At 44.3% G+C, this 13,929-nt stretch overlaps 22 non-coding genes across 22 annotated transcripts; 15 read left to right on the top strand and 7 right to left on the bottom strand.

The window, feature by feature from the left end:
- The first annotated feature begins 843 nt into the window (after positions 1-843).
- TRNAY-GUA (transfer RNA tyrosine (anticodon GUA)) lies at positions 844-929 on the top strand. The gene is given in 2 exon segments: positions 844-880; positions 894-929. It is a non-coding gene; the product is annotated as a tRNA-Tyr (tRNA).
- Positions 930-1,058: 129 nt separating this feature from the next.
- TRNAA-CGC (transfer RNA alanine (anticodon CGC)) lies at positions 1,059-1,130 on the top strand. Its single transcript has one exon. It is a non-coding gene; the product is annotated as a tRNA-Ala (tRNA).
- A 199-nt stretch (positions 1,131-1,329) lies between these two features.
- On the bottom strand, positions 1,330-1,402 carry TRNAM-CAU (transfer RNA methionine (anticodon CAU)). Its single transcript has one exon. It is a non-coding gene; the product is annotated as a tRNA-Met (tRNA).
- A 1,212-nt stretch (positions 1,403-2,614) lies between these two features.
- TRNAA-CGC (transfer RNA alanine (anticodon CGC)) lies at positions 2,615-2,686 on the top strand. The gene has a single exon. It is a non-coding gene; the product is annotated as a tRNA-Ala (tRNA).
- A 1,269-nt stretch (positions 2,687-3,955) lies between these two features.
- On the top strand, positions 3,956-4,041 carry TRNAY-GUA (transfer RNA tyrosine (anticodon GUA)). Its single transcript is given in 2 exon segments — positions 3,956-3,992; positions 4,006-4,041. It is a non-coding gene; the product is annotated as a tRNA-Tyr (tRNA).
- A 129-nt stretch (positions 4,042-4,170) lies between these two features.
- Positions 4,171-4,242, top strand: TRNAA-CGC (transfer RNA alanine (anticodon CGC)). Its single transcript has one exon. It is a non-coding gene; the product is annotated as a tRNA-Ala (tRNA).
- Positions 4,243-4,441: 199 nt separating this feature from the next.
- Positions 4,442-4,514, bottom strand: TRNAM-CAU (transfer RNA methionine (anticodon CAU)). Its single transcript has one exon. It is a non-coding gene; the product is annotated as a tRNA-Met (tRNA).
- A 1,212-nt stretch (positions 4,515-5,726) lies between these two features.
- On the top strand, positions 5,727-5,798 carry TRNAA-CGC (transfer RNA alanine (anticodon CGC)). Its single transcript has one exon. It is a non-coding gene; the product is annotated as a tRNA-Ala (tRNA).
- A 1,269-nt stretch (positions 5,799-7,067) lies between these two features.
- On the top strand, positions 7,068-7,153 carry TRNAY-GUA (transfer RNA tyrosine (anticodon GUA)). Its single transcript is given in 2 exon segments — positions 7,068-7,104; positions 7,118-7,153. It is a non-coding gene; the product is annotated as a tRNA-Tyr (tRNA).
- A 129-nt stretch (positions 7,154-7,282) lies between these two features.
- TRNAA-CGC (transfer RNA alanine (anticodon CGC)) lies at positions 7,283-7,354 on the top strand. The gene has a single exon. It is a non-coding gene; the product is annotated as a tRNA-Ala (tRNA).
- Positions 7,355-7,553: 199 nt separating this feature from the next.
- On the bottom strand, positions 7,554-7,626 carry TRNAM-CAU (transfer RNA methionine (anticodon CAU)). The gene has a single exon. It is a non-coding gene; the product is annotated as a tRNA-Met (tRNA).
- Positions 7,627-8,623: 997 nt separating this feature from the next.
- Positions 8,624-8,709, top strand: TRNAY-GUA (transfer RNA tyrosine (anticodon GUA)). Its single transcript is given in 2 exon segments — positions 8,624-8,660; positions 8,674-8,709. It is a non-coding gene; the product is annotated as a tRNA-Tyr (tRNA).
- Positions 8,710-8,838: 129 nt separating this feature from the next.
- On the top strand, positions 8,839-8,910 carry TRNAA-CGC (transfer RNA alanine (anticodon CGC)). The gene has a single exon. It is a non-coding gene; the product is annotated as a tRNA-Ala (tRNA).
- A 199-nt stretch (positions 8,911-9,109) lies between these two features.
- On the bottom strand, positions 9,110-9,182 carry TRNAM-CAU (transfer RNA methionine (anticodon CAU)). The gene has a single exon. It is a non-coding gene; the product is annotated as a tRNA-Met (tRNA).
- A 1,212-nt stretch (positions 9,183-10,394) lies between these two features.
- TRNAA-CGC (transfer RNA alanine (anticodon CGC)) lies at positions 10,395-10,466 on the top strand. The gene has a single exon. It is a non-coding gene; the product is annotated as a tRNA-Ala (tRNA).
- A 199-nt stretch (positions 10,467-10,665) lies between these two features.
- On the bottom strand, positions 10,666-10,738 carry TRNAM-CAU (transfer RNA methionine (anticodon CAU)). The gene has a single exon. It is a non-coding gene; the product is annotated as a tRNA-Met (tRNA).
- Positions 10,739-11,735: 997 nt separating this feature from the next.
- TRNAY-GUA (transfer RNA tyrosine (anticodon GUA)) lies at positions 11,736-11,821 on the top strand. The gene is given in 2 exon segments: positions 11,736-11,772; positions 11,786-11,821. It is a non-coding gene; the product is annotated as a tRNA-Tyr (tRNA).
- A 129-nt stretch (positions 11,822-11,950) lies between these two features.
- TRNAA-CGC (transfer RNA alanine (anticodon CGC)) lies at positions 11,951-12,022 on the top strand. The gene has a single exon. It is a non-coding gene; the product is annotated as a tRNA-Ala (tRNA).
- A 199-nt stretch (positions 12,023-12,221) lies between these two features.
- Positions 12,222-12,294, bottom strand: TRNAM-CAU (transfer RNA methionine (anticodon CAU)). The gene has a single exon. It is a non-coding gene; the product is annotated as a tRNA-Met (tRNA).
- A 997-nt stretch (positions 12,295-13,291) lies between these two features.
- Positions 13,292-13,377, top strand: TRNAY-GUA (transfer RNA tyrosine (anticodon GUA)). Its single transcript is given in 2 exon segments — positions 13,292-13,328; positions 13,342-13,377. It is a non-coding gene; the product is annotated as a tRNA-Tyr (tRNA).
- A 129-nt stretch (positions 13,378-13,506) lies between these two features.
- TRNAA-CGC (transfer RNA alanine (anticodon CGC)) lies at positions 13,507-13,578 on the top strand. Its single transcript has one exon. It is a non-coding gene; the product is annotated as a tRNA-Ala (tRNA).
- Positions 13,579-13,777: 199 nt separating this feature from the next.
- TRNAM-CAU (transfer RNA methionine (anticodon CAU)) lies at positions 13,778-13,850 on the bottom strand. The gene has a single exon. It is a non-coding gene; the product is annotated as a tRNA-Met (tRNA).
- Positions 13,851-13,929: the final 79 nt, after the last annotated feature.

The following is a 13,929-nucleotide window of genomic DNA, read 5'->3' as shown; positions in this document are numbered from 1 at the left end:
AGTGGGGATGTAGCTCAGTGGTAGAGCGCATGCTTTGCATGTATGAGGCCCCGGGTTCAATCCCCGGCATCTCCAGACTTTTGCCATGCTTACCTTGGATTTTGGGCCGAAAGCTAGGCTGGCATCATGATGAAGGAAGAGATATGTCCTCCAACCGGGATGAGGACCCCGCTTAATCTGTCAGACGTTTGCCTTGAAAAATCCCATGAAATGGGGCTATCTCATTTTTGATGATTATAGATCAAAAGAATCCTACTTGTTGAAGACATCAAAGTGATGATTCATCTTGACAACCATAATGCTTTGATGATAGAAATCTGTCGCATCTCTCTTGATCATTGGTAAGGGTTCTTCTTCTAAACCAGAGACTCTTTACAGTAGCTTTTAGAAAAACGGAATATTTTGTTTATCTCAATCACCTTCAATCTACAGATTTTTCCGTTCTCTTTCCTTTTGAAAATGCATCCAAAATGCACTTTCTTGATGCTGGGTGCGTAGTAATGACTCCCATAACTTTCTGTCATTTCTTTCATGGTTCCGCGCAGCCATCCATTTGCCACCAATGCTGCCCAAGGTCTTTGTATCAAAGTTCCTTTCCTTTCTGTAAAATTGAAATTTGGAGCACCCCTGCTTATCCCCAAGCCAAGACAGAACATGAACTTTGGTCTGAAATCCTCCTTTGGGGTGATAAGATGTACCTTACAGTGTGCTCTAAGAACTGGTGACTTTGAGAGGGAGCTGCAGGTAATGTTCATGATTTTCATCGATCTGCTCCTGATCCCCACCCCCACAACCTTTCTTGAGCGAGAGATAATTACAGCGCTGAAAGATACTTCAGCCACTCCTTCGATAGCTCAGTTGGTAGAGCGGAGGACTGTAGCATAAAGTCAGACATCCTTAGGTCGCTGGTTCAAATCCGGCTCGAAGGATTTTTTGCTTCGATTTCCATATATTTCACTTTTATTCAAACAATACCTTCCATTGATTATGATCGAGACTTTGCAGTCCCTGGGTTTCAGGGATTCCTTGCATCCATCAAACAGCTCGAGGGCAAAAGTGGGGATGTAGCTCAGTGGTAGAGCGCATGCTTCGCATGTATGAGGTCCCGGGTTCAATCCCCGGCATCTCCAGGAGCCTCTGTTCCTTATCTTGGCTTTTTTCCAGAAGGCTAGCCTGCCATCATGCAGAAAGAAGAAGTTTGTCATGCAGTTGGGGTGAGAGCCCCACTTAAATAGTCAGACATTTGCTTTGGAAAAATCTTTGAACTAGGCATAGTTTGCGCATTTCAAGAAAATCGGAGAATTTTGCATTCCAAAAGAAGGAAATAAATGCCCTCTCTGAGGATCGAACTCAGGACCTTCAGATTATGAGACTGACGCGCTGCCTACTGCGCTAAGAAGGCTGTATATAGGCATCTGTACATAAGACCATGAAGATCATCCAGGTACAAGGCTGAAGGATTTTCCTGACTGACATTGTATACTGCAGAGTCAAATGGGGTGATGTGGCCGTCGGTTCAATGCAGGGTTTCCAATCATACAGTCAAACCTTGCAGAAGTGGGGATGTAGCTCAGTGGTAGAGCGCATGCTTTGCATGTATGAGGCCCCGGGTTCAATCCCCGGCAACTCCAGACTTTTGCCATGCTTACCTTGGATTTTGGGCCGAAAGCTAGGCTGGCATCATGATGAAGGAAGAGATATGTCCTCCAACCGGGATGAGGACCCCGCTTAATCTGTCAGACGTTTGCCTTGAAAAATCCCATGAAATGGGGCTATCTCATTTTTGATGATTATAGATCAAAAGAATCCTACTTGTTGAAGACATCAAAGTGATGATTCATCTTGACAACCATAATGCTTTGATGATAGAAATCTGTCGCATCTCTCTTGATCATTGGTAAGGGTTCTTCTTCTAAACCAGAGACTCTTTACAGTAGCTTTTAGAAAAACGGAATATTTTGTTTATCTCAATCACCTTCAATCTACAGATTTTTCCGTTCTCTTTCCTTTTGAAAATGCATCCAAAATGCACTTTCTTGATGCTGGGTGCGTAGTAATGACTCCCATAACTTTCTGTCATTTCTTTCATGGTTCCGCGCAGCCATCCATTTGCCACCAATGCTGCCCAAGGTCTTTGTATCAAAGTTCCTTTCCTTTCTGTAAAATTGAAATTTGGAGCACCCCTGCTTATCCCCAAGCCAAGACAGAACATGAACTTTGGTCTGAAATCCTCCTTTGGGGTGATAAGATGTACCTTACAGTGTGCTCTAAGAACTGGTGACTTTGAGAGGGAGCTGCAGGTAATGTTCATGATTTTCATCGATCTGCTCCTGATCCCCACCCCCACAACCTTTCTTGAGCGAGAGATAATTACAGCGCTGAAAGATACTTCAGCCACTCCTTCGATAGCTCAGTTGGTAGAGCGGAGGACTGTAGCATAAAGTCAGACATCCTTAGGTCGCTGGTTCAAATCCGGCTCGAATGATTTTTTGCTTCGATTTCCATATATTTCACTTTTATTCAAACAATACCTTCCATTGATTATGATCGAGACTTTGCAGTCCCTGGGTTTCAGGGATTCCTTGCATCCATCAAACAGCTCGAGGGCAAAAGTGGGGATGTAGCTCAGTGGTAGAGCGCATGCTTCGCATGTATGAGGTCCCGGGTTCAATCCCCGGCATCTCCAGGAGCCTCTGTTCCTTATCTTGGCTTTTTTCCAGAAGGCTAGCCTGCCATCATGCAGAAAGAAGAAGTTTGTCATGCAGTTGGGGTGAGAGCCCCACTTAAATAGTCAGACATTTGCTTTGGAAAAATCTTTGAACTAGGCATAGTTTGCGCATTTCAAGAAAATCGGAGAATTTTGCATTCCAAAAGAAGGAAATAAATGCCCTCTCTGAGGATCGAACTCAGGACCTTCAGATTATGAGACTGACGCGCTGCCTACTGCCCTAAGAAGACTGTATATAGGCATCTGTACATAAGACCATGAAGATCATCCAGGTACAAGGCTGAAGGATTTTCCTGACTGACATTGTATACTGCAGAGTCGAATGGGGTGATGTGGCCGTCGGTTCAATGCAGGGTTTCCAATCATACAGTCAAACCTTGCAGAAGTGGGGATGTAGCTCAGTGGTAGAGCGCATGCTTTGCATGTATGAGGCCCCGGGTTCAATCCCCGGCATCTCCAGACTTTTGCCATGCTTACCTTGGATTTTGGGCCGAAAGCTAGGCTGGCATCATGATGAAGGAAGAGATATGTCCTCCAACCGGGATGAGGACCCCGCTTAATCTGTCAGACGTTTGCCTTGAAAAATCCCATGAAATGGGGCTATCTCATTTTTGATGATTATAGATCAAAAGAATCCTACTTGTTGAAGACATCAAAGTGATGATTCATCTTGACAACCATAATGCTTTGATGATAGAAATCTGTCGCATCTCTCTTGATCATTGGTAAGGGTTCTTCTTCTAAACCAGAGACTCTTTACAGTAGCTTTTAGAAAAACGGAATATTTTGTTTATCTCAATCACCTTCAATCTACAGATTTTTCCGTTCTCTTTCCTTTTGAAAATGCATCCAAAATGTACTTTCTTGATGCTGGGTGCGTAGTAATGACTCCCATAACTTTCTGTCATTTCTTTCATGGTTCCGCGCAGCCATCCATTTGCCACCAATGCTGCCCAAGGTCTTTGTATCAAAGTTCCTTTCCTTTCTGTAAAATTGAAATTTGGAGCACCCCTGCTTATCCCCAAGCCAAGACAGAACATGAACTTTGGTCTGAAATCCTCCTTTGGGGTGATAAGATGTACCTTACAGTGTGCTCTAAGAACTGGTGACTTTGAGAGGGAGCTGCAGGTAATGTTCATGATTTTCATCGATCTGCTCCTGATCCCCACCCCCACAACCTTTCTTGAGCGAGAGATAATTACAGCGCTGAAAGATACTTCAGCCACTCCTTCGATAGCTCAGTTGGTAGAGCGGAGGACTGTAGCATAAAGTCAGACATCCTTAGGTCGCTGGTTCAAATCCGGCTCGAAGGATTTTTTGCTTCGATTTCCATATATTTCACTTTTATTCAAACAATACCTTCCATTGATTATGATCGAGACTTTGCAGTCCCTGGGTTTCAGGGATTCCTTGCATCCATCAAACAGCTCGAGGGCAAAAGTGGGGATGTAGCTCAGTGGTAGAGCGCATGCTTCGCATGTATGAGGTCCCGGGTTCAATCCCCGGCATCTCCAGGAGCCTCTGTTCCTTATCTTGGCTTTTTTCCAGAAGGCTAGCCTGCCATCATGCAGAAAGAAGAAGTTTGTCATGCAGTTGGGGTGAGAGCCCCACTTAAATAGTCAGACATTTGCTTTGGAAAAATCTTTGAACTAGGCATAGTTTGCGCATTTCAAGAAAATCGGAGAATTTTGCATTCCAAAAGAAGGAAATAAATGCCCTCTCTGAGGATCGAACTCAGGACCTTCAGATTATGAGACTGACGCGCTGCCTACTGCGCTAAGAAGGCTGTATATAGGCATCTGTACATAAGACCATGAAGATCATCCAGGTACAAGGCTGAAGGATTTTCCTGACTGACATTGTATACTGCAGAGTCAAATGGGGTGATGTGGCCGTCGGTTCAATGCAGGGTTTCCAATCATACAGTCAAACCTTGCAGAAGTGGGGATGTAGCTCAGTGGTAGAGCGCATGCTTTGCATGTATGAGGCCCCGGGTTCAATCCCCGGCAACTCCAGACTTTTGCCATGCTTACCTTGGATTTTGGGCCGAAAGCTAGGCTGGCATCATGATGAAGGAAGAGATATGTCCTCCAACCGGGATGAGGACCCCGCTTAATCTGTCAGACGTTTGCCTTGAAAAATCCCATGAAATGGGGCTATCTCATTTTTGATGATTATAGATCAAAAGAATCCTACTTGTTGAAGACATCAAAGTGATGATTCATCTTGACAACCATAATGCTTTGATGATAGAAATCTGTCGCATCTCTCTTGATCATTGGTAAGGGTTCTTCTTCTAAACCAGAGACTCTTTACAGTAGCTTTTAGAAAAACGGAATATTTTGTTTATCTCAATCACCTTCAATCTACAGATTTTTCCGTTCTCTTTCCTTTTGAAAATGCATCCAAAATGCACTTTCTTGATGCTGGGTGCGTAGTAATGACTCCCATAACTTTCTGTCATTTCTTTCATGGTTCCGCGCAGCCATCCATTTGCCACCAATGCTGCCCAAGGTCTTTGTATCAAAGTTCCTTTCCTTTCTGTAAAATTGAAATTTGGAGCACCCCTGCTTATCCCCAAGCCAAGACAGAACATGAACTTTGGTCTGAAATCCTCCTTTGGGGTGATAAGATGTACCTTACAGTGTGCTCTAAGAACTGGTGACTTTGAGAGGGAGCTGCAGGTAATGTTCATGATTTTCATCGATCTGCTCCTGATCCCCACCCCCACAACCTTTCTTGAGCGAGAGATAATTACAGCGCTGAAAGATACTTCAGCCACTCCTTCGATAGCTCAGTTGGTAGAGCGGAGGACTGTAGCATAAAGTCAGACATCCTTAGGTCGCTGGTTCAAATCCGGCTCGAATGATTTTTTGCTTCGATTTCCATATATTTCACTTTTATTCAAACAATACCTTCCATTGATTATGATCGAGACTTTGCAGTCCCTGGGTTTCAGGGATTCCTTGCATCCATCAAACAGCTCGAGGGCAAAAGTGGGGATGTAGCTCAGTGGTAGAGCGCATGCTTCGCATGTATGAGGTCCCGGGTTCAATCCCCGGCATCTCCAGGAGCCTCTGTTCCTTATCTTGGCTTTTTTCCAGAAGGCTAGCCTGCCATCATGCAGAAAGAAGAAGTTTGTCATGCAGTTGGGGTGAGAGCCCCACTTAAATAGTCAGACATTTGCTTTGGAAAAATCTTTGAACTAGGCATAGTTTGCGCATTTCAAGAAAATCGGAGAATTTTGCATTCCAAAAGAAGGAAATAAATGCCCTCTCTGAGGATCGAACTCAGGACCTTCAGATTATGAGACTGACGCGCTGCCTACTGCCCTAAGAAGACTGTATATAGGCATCTGTACATAAGACCATGAAGATCATCCAGGTACAAGGCTGAAGGATTTTCCTGACTGACATTGTATACTGCAGAGTCGAATGGGGTGATGTGGCCGTCGGTTCAATGCAGGGTTTCCAATCATACAGTCAAACCTTGCAGAAGTGGGGATGTAGCTCAGTGGTAGAGCGCATGCTTTGCATGTATGAGGCCCCGGGTTCAATCCCCGGCATCTCCAGACTTTTGCCATGCTTACCTTGGATTTTGGGCCGAAAGCTAGGCTGGCATCATGATGAAGGAAGAGATATGTCCTCCAACCGGGATGAGGACCCCGCTTAATCTGTCAGACGTTTGCCTTGAAAAATCCCATGAAATGGGGCTATCTCATTTTTGATGATTATAGATCAAAAGAATCCTACTTGTTGAAGACATCAAAGTGATGATTCATCTTGACAACCATAATGCTTTGATGATAGAAATCTGTCGCATCTCTCTTGATCATTGGTAAGGGTTCTTCTTCTAAACCAGAGACTCTTTACAGTAGCTTTTAGAAAAACGGAATATTTTGTTTATCTCAATCACCTTCAATCTACAGATTTTTCCGTTCTCTTTCCTTTTGAAAATGCATCCAAAATGCACTTTCTTGATGCTGGGTGCGTAGTAATGACTCCCATAACTTTCTGTCATTTCTTTCATGGTTCCGCGCAGCCATCCATTTGCCACCAATGCTGCCCAAGGTCTTTGTATCAAAGTTCCTTTCCTTTCTGTAAAATTGAAATTTGGAGCACCCCTGCTTATCCCCAAGCCAAGACAGAACATGAACTTTGGTCTGAAATCCTCCTTTGGGGTGATAAGATGTACCTTACAGTGTGCTCTAAGAACTGGTGACTTTGAGAGGGAGCTGCAGGTAATGTTCATGATTTTCATCGATCTGCTCCTGATCCCCACCCCCACAACCTTTCTTGAGCGAGAGATAATTACAGCGCTGAAAGATACTTCAGCCACTCCTTCGATAGCTCAGTTGGTAGAGCGGAGGACTGTAGCATAAAGTCAGACATCCTTAGGTCGCTGGTTCAAATCCGGCTCGAAGGATTTTTTGCTTCGATTTCCATATATTTCACTTTTATTCAAACAATACCTTCCATTGATTATGATCGAGACTTTGCAGTCCCTGGGTTTCAGGGATTCCTTGCATCCATCAAACAGCTCGAGGGCAAAAGTGGGGATGTAGCTCAGTGGTAGAGCGCATGCTTCGCATGTATGAGGTCCCGGGTTCAATCCCCGGCATCTCCAGGAGCCTCTGTTCCTTATCTTGGCTTTTTTCCAGAAGGCTAGCCTGCCATCATGCAGAAAGAAGAAGTTTGTCATGCAGTTGGGGTGAGAGCCCCACTTAAATAGTCAGACATTTGCTTTGGAAAAATCTTTGAACTAGGCATAGTTTGCGCATTTCAAGAAAATCGGAGAATTTTGCATTCCAAAAGAAGGAAATAAATGCCCTCTCTGAGGATCGAACTCAGGACCTTCAGATTATGAGACTGACGCGCTGCCTACTGCGCTAAGAAGGCTGTATATAGGCATCTGTACATAAGACCATGAAGATCATCCAGGTACAAGGCTGAAGGATTTTCCTGACTGACATTGTATACTGCAGAGTCAAATGGGGTGATGTGGCCGTCGGTTCAATGCAGGGTTTCCAATCATACAGTCAAACCTTGCAGAAGTGGGGATGTAGCTCAGTGGTAGAGCGCATGCTTTGCATGTATGAGGCCCCGGGTTCAATCCCCGGCAACTCCAGACTTTTGCCATGCTTACCTTGGATTTTGGGCCGAAAGCTAGGCTGGCATCATGATGAAGGAAGAGATATGTCCTCCAACCGGGATGAGGACCCCGCTTAATCTGTCAGACGTTTGCCTTGAAAAATCCCATGAAATGGGGCTATCTCATTTTTGATGATTATAGATCAAAAGAATCCTACTTGTTGAAGACATCAAAGTGATGATTCATCTTGACAACCATAATGCTTTGATGATAGAAATCTGTCGCATCTCTCTTGATCATTGGTAAGGGTTCTTCTTCTAAACCAGAGACTCTTTACAGTAGCTTTTAGAAAAACGGAATATTTTGTTTATCTCAATCACCTTCAATCTACAGATTTTTCCGTTCTCTTTCCTTTTGAAAATGCATCCAAAATGCACGTTCTTGATGCTGGGTGCGTAGTAATGACTCCCATAACTTTCTGTCATTTCTTTCATGGTTCCGCGCAGCCATCCATTTGCCACCAATGCTGCCCAAGGTCTTTGTATCAAAGTTCCTTTCCTTTCTGTAAAATTGAAATTTGGAGCACCCCTGCTTATCCCCAAGCCAAGACAGAACATGAACTTTGGTCTGAAATCCTCCTTTGGGGTAATAAGACGTACCTTACAGTGTGCTCTAAGAACTGGTGACTTTGAGAGGGAGCTGCAGGTAATGTTCATGATTTTCATCGATCTGCTCCTGATCCCCACCCCCACAACCTTTCTTGAGCGAGAGATAATTACAGCGCTGAAAGATACTTCAGCCACTCCTTCGATAGCTCAGTTGGTAGAGCGGAGGACTGTAGCATAAAGTCAGCCATCCTTAGGTCGCTGGTTCAAATCCGGCTCGAAGGATTTTGTGCTTCGATTTCCATATATTTCACTTTTATTCAAACAATACCTTCCATTGATTATGATCGAGACTTTGCAGTCCCTGGGTTTCAGGGATTCCTTGCATCCATCAAACAGCTCGAGTGCAAAAGTGGGGATGTAGCTCAGTGGTAGAGCGCATGCTTCGCATGTATGAGGTCCCGGGTTCAATCCCCGGCATCTCCAGGAGCCTCTGTTCCTTATCTTGGCTTTTTTCCAGAAGGCTAGCCTGCCATCATGCAGAAAGAAGAAGTTTGTCATGCAGTTGGGGTGAGAGCCCCACTTAAATAGTCAGACATTTGCTTTGGAAAAATCTTTGAACTAGGCATAGTTTGCGCATTTCAAGAAAATCGGAGAATTTTGCATTCCAAAAGAAGGAAATAAATGCCCTCTCTGAGGATCGAACTCAGGACCTTCAGATTATGAGACTGACGCGCTGCCTACTGCGCTAAGAAGGCTGTATATAGGCATCTGTACATAAGACCATGAAGATCATCCAGGTACAAGGCTGAAGGATTTTCCTGACTGACATTGTATACTGCAGAGTCGAATGGGGTGATGTGGCCGTCGGTTCAATGCAGGGTTTCCAATCATACAGTCAAACCTTGCAGAAGTGGGGATGTAGCTCAGTGGTAGAGCGCATGCTTTGCATGTATGAGGCCCCGGGTTCAATCCCCGGCAACTCCAGACTTTTGCCATGCTTACCTTGGATTTTGGGCCGAAAGCTAGGCTGGCATCATGATGAAGGAAGAGATATGTCCTCCAACCGGGATGAGGACCCCGCTTAATCTGTCAGACGTTTGCCTTGAAAAATCCCATGAAATGGGGCTATCTCATTTTTGATGATTATAGATCAAAAGAATCCTACTTGTTGAAGACATCAAAGTGATGATTCATCTTGACAACCATAATGCTTTGATGATAGAAATCTGTCGCATCTCTCTTGATCATTGGTAAGGGTTCTTCTTCTAAACCAGAGACTCTTTACAGTAGCTTTTAGAAAAACGGAATATTTTGTTTATCTCAATCACCTTCAATCTACAGATTTTTCCGTTCTCTTTCCTTTTGAAAATGCATCCAAAATGCACTTTCTTGATGCTGGGTGCGTAGTAATGACTCCCATAACTTTCTGTCATTTCTTTCATGGTTCCGCGCAGCCATCCATTTGCCACCAATGCTGCCCAAGGTCTTTGTATCAAAGTTCCTTTCCTTTCTGTAAAATTGAAATTTGGAGCACCCCTGCTTATCCCCAAGCCAAGACAGAACATGAACTTTGGTCTGAAATCCTCCTTTGGGGTGATAAGACGTACCTTACAGTGTGCTCTAAGAACTGGTGACTTTGAGAGGGAGCTGCAGGTAATGTTCATGATTTTCATCGATCTGCTCCTGATCCCCACCCCCACAACCTTTCTTGAGCGAGAGATAATTACAGCGCTGAAAGATACTTCAGCCACTCCTTCGATAGCTCAGTTGGTAGAGCGGAGGACTGTAGCATAAAGTCAGACATCCTTAGGTTGCTGGTTCAAATCCGGCTCGAAGGATTTTTTGCTTCGATTTCCATATCTTTCACTTTTATTCAAACAATACCTTCCATTGATTATGATCGAGACTTTGCAGTCCCTGGGTTTCAGGGATTCCTTGCATCCATCAAACAGCTCGAGTGCAAAAGTGGGGATGTAGCTCAGTGGTAGAGCGCATGCTTCGCATGTATGAGGTCCCGGGTTCAATCCCCGGCATCTCCAGGAGCCTCTGTTCCTTATCTTGGCTTTTTTCCAGAAGGCTAGCCTGCCATCATGCAGAAAGAAGAAGTTTGTCATGCAGTTGGGGTGAGAGCCCCACTTAAATAGTCAGACATTTGCTTTGGAAAAATCTTTGAACTAGGCATAGTTTGCGCATTTCAAGAAAATCGGAGAATTTTGCATTCCAAAAGAAGGAAATAAATGCCCTCTCTGAGGATCGAACTCAGGACCTTCAGATTATGAGACTGACGCGCTGCCTACTGCGCTAAGAAGGCTGTATATAGGCATCTGTACATAAGACCATGAAGATCATCCAGGTACAAGGCTGAAGGATTTTCCTGACTGACATTGTATACTGCAGAGTCAAATGGGGTGATGTGGCCGTCGGTTCAATGCAGGGTTTCCAATCATACAGTCAAACCTTGCAGAAGTGGGGATGTAGCTCAGTGGTAGAGCGCATGCTTTGCATGTATGAGGCCCCGGGTTCAATCCCCGGCATCTCCAGACTTTTGCCATGCTTACCTTGGATTTTGGGCCGAAAGCTAGGCTGGCATCATGATGAAGGAAGAGATATGTCCTCCAACCGGGATGAGGACCCCGCTTAATCTGTCAGACGTTTGCCTTGAAAAATCCCATGAAATGGGGCTATCTCATTTTTGATGATTATAGATCAAAAGAATCCTACTTGTTGAAGACATCAAAGTGATGATTCATCTTGACAACCATAATGCTTTGATGATAGAAATCTGTCGCATCTCTCTTGATCATTGGTAAGGGTTCTTCTTCTAAACCAGAGACTCTTTACAGTAGCTTTTAGAAAAACGGAATATTTTGTTTATCTCAATCACCTTCAATCTACAGATTTTTCCGTTCTCTTTCCTTTTGAAAATGCATCCAAAATGCACTTTCTTGATGCTGGGTGCGTAGTAATGACTCCCATAACTTTCTGTCATTTCTTTCATGGTTCCGCGCAGCCATCCATTTGCCACCAATGCTGCCCAAGGTCTTTGTATCAAAGTTCCTTTCCTTTCTGTAAAATTGAAATTTGGAGCACCCCTGCTTATCCCCAAGCCAAGACAGAACATGAACTTTGGTCTGAAATCCTCCTTTGGGGTGATAAGATGTACCTTACAGTGTGCTCTAAGAACTGGTGACTTTGAGAGGGAGCTGCAGGTAATGTTCATGATTTTCATCGATCTGCTCCTGATCCCCACCCCCACAACCTTTCTTGAGCGAGAGATAATTACAGCGCTGAAAGATACTTCAGCCACTCCTTCGATAGCTCAGTTGGTAGAGCGGAGGACTGTAGCATAAAGTCAGACATCCTTAGGTCGCTGGTTCAAATCCGGCTCGAAGGATTTTTTGCTTCGATTTCCATATATTTCACTTTTATTCAAACAATACCTTCCATTGATTATGATCGAGACTTTGCAGTCCCTGGGTTTCAGGGATTCCTTGCATCCATCAAACAGCTCGAGGGCAAAAGTGGGGATGTAGCTCAGTGGTAGAGCGCATGCTTCGCATGTATGAGGTCCCGGGTTCAATCCCCGGCATCTCCAGGAGCCTCTGTTCCTTATCTTGGCTTTTTTCCAGAAGGCTAGCCTGCCATCATGCAGAAAGAAGAAGTTTGTCATGCAGTTGGGGTAAGAGCCCCACTTAAATAGTCAGACATTTGCTTTGGAAAAATCTTTGAACTAGGCATAGTTTGCGCATTTCAAGAAAATCGGAGAATTTTGCATTCCAAAAGAAGGAAATAAATGCCCTCTCTGAGGATCGAACTCAGGACCTTCAGATTATGAGACTGACGCGCTGCCTACTGCGCTAAGAAGGCTGTATATAGGCATCTGTACATAAGACCATGAAGATCATCCAGGTACAAGGCTGAAGGATTTTCCTGACTGACATTGTATACTGCAGAGTCAAATGGGGTGATGTGGCCGTCGGTTCAATGCAGGGTTTCCAATCATACAGTCAAACCTTGCAGAAGTGGGGATGTAGCTCAGTGGTAGAGCGCATGCTTTGCATGTATGAGGCCCCGGGTTCAATCCCCGGCAACTCCAGACTTTTGCCATGCTTACCTTGGATTTTGGGCCGAAAGCTAGGCTGGCATCATGATGAAGGAAGAGATATGTCCTCCAACCGGGATGAGGACCCCGCTTAATCTGTCAGACGTTTGCCTTGAAAAATCCCATGAAATGGGGCTATCTCATTTTTGATGATTATAGATCAAAAGAATCCTACTTGTTGAAGACATCAAAGTGATGATTCATCTTGACAACCATAATGCTTTGATGATAGAAATCTGTCGCATCTCTCTTGATCATTGGTAAGGGTTCTTCTTCTAAACCAGAGACTCTTTACAGTAGCTTTTAGAAAAACGGAATATTTTGTTTATCTCAATCACCTTCAATCTACAGATTTTTCCGTTCTCTTTCCTTTTGAAAATGCATCCAAAATGCACTTTCTTGATGCTGGGTGCGTAGTAATGACTCCCATAACTTTCTGTCATTTCTTTCATGGTTCCGCGCAGCCATCCATTTGCCACCAATGCTGCCCAAGGTCTTTGTATCAAAGTTCCTTTCCTTTCTGTAAAATTGAAATTTGGAGCACCCCTGCTTATCCCCAAGCCAAGACAGAACATGAACTTTGGTCTGAAATCCTCCTTTGGGGTGATAAGATGTACCTTACAGTGTGCTCTAAGAACTGGTGACTTTGAGAGGGAGCTGCAGGTAATGTTCATGATTTTCATCGATCTGCTCCTGATCCCCACCCCCACAACCTTTCTTGAGCGAGAGATAATTACAGCGCTGAAAGATACTTCAGCCACTCCTTCGATAGCTCAGTTGGTAGAGCGGAGGACTGTAGCATAAAGTCAGACATCCTTAGGTCGCTGGTTCAAATCCGGCTCGAAGGATTTTTTGCTTCGATTTCCATATATTTCACTTTTATTCAAACAATACCTTCCATTGATTATGATCGAGACTTTGCAGTCCCTGGGTTTCAGGGATTCCTTGCATCCATCAAACAGCTCGAGGGCAAAAGTGGGGATGTAGCTCAGTGGTAGAGCGCATGCTTCGCATGTATGAGGTCCCGGGTTCAATCCCCGGCATCTCCAGGAGCCTCTGTTCCTTATCTTGGCTTTTTTCCAGAAGGCTAGCCTGCCATCATGCAGAAAGAAGAAGTTTGTCATGCAGTTGGGGTGAGAGCCCCACTTAAATAGTCAGACATTTGCTTTGGAAAAATCTTTGAACTAGGCATAGTTTGCGCATTTCAAGAAAATCGGAGAATTTTGCATTCCAAAAGAAGGAAATAAATGCCCTCTCTGAGGATCGAACTCAGGACCTTCAGATTATGAGACTGACGCGCTGCCTACTGCGCTAAGAAGGCTGTATATAGGCATCTGTACATAAGACCATGAAGATCATCCAGGTACAAGGCTGAAGGATTTTCCTGACTGACATTGTAT

Source organism: Triturus cristatus, chromosome 4_1 (assembly GCF_964204655.1).
Source record: "Triturus cristatus chromosome 4_1, aTriCri1.1, whole genome shotgun sequence".
Lineage (NCBI taxonomy): Eukaryota > Metazoa > Chordata > Amphibia > Caudata > Salamandridae > Triturus > Triturus cristatus.
The sequence above is the reverse complement of the archived record's forward strand: the minus strand, read 5'-3'. Positions and strand labels throughout refer to the sequence as shown.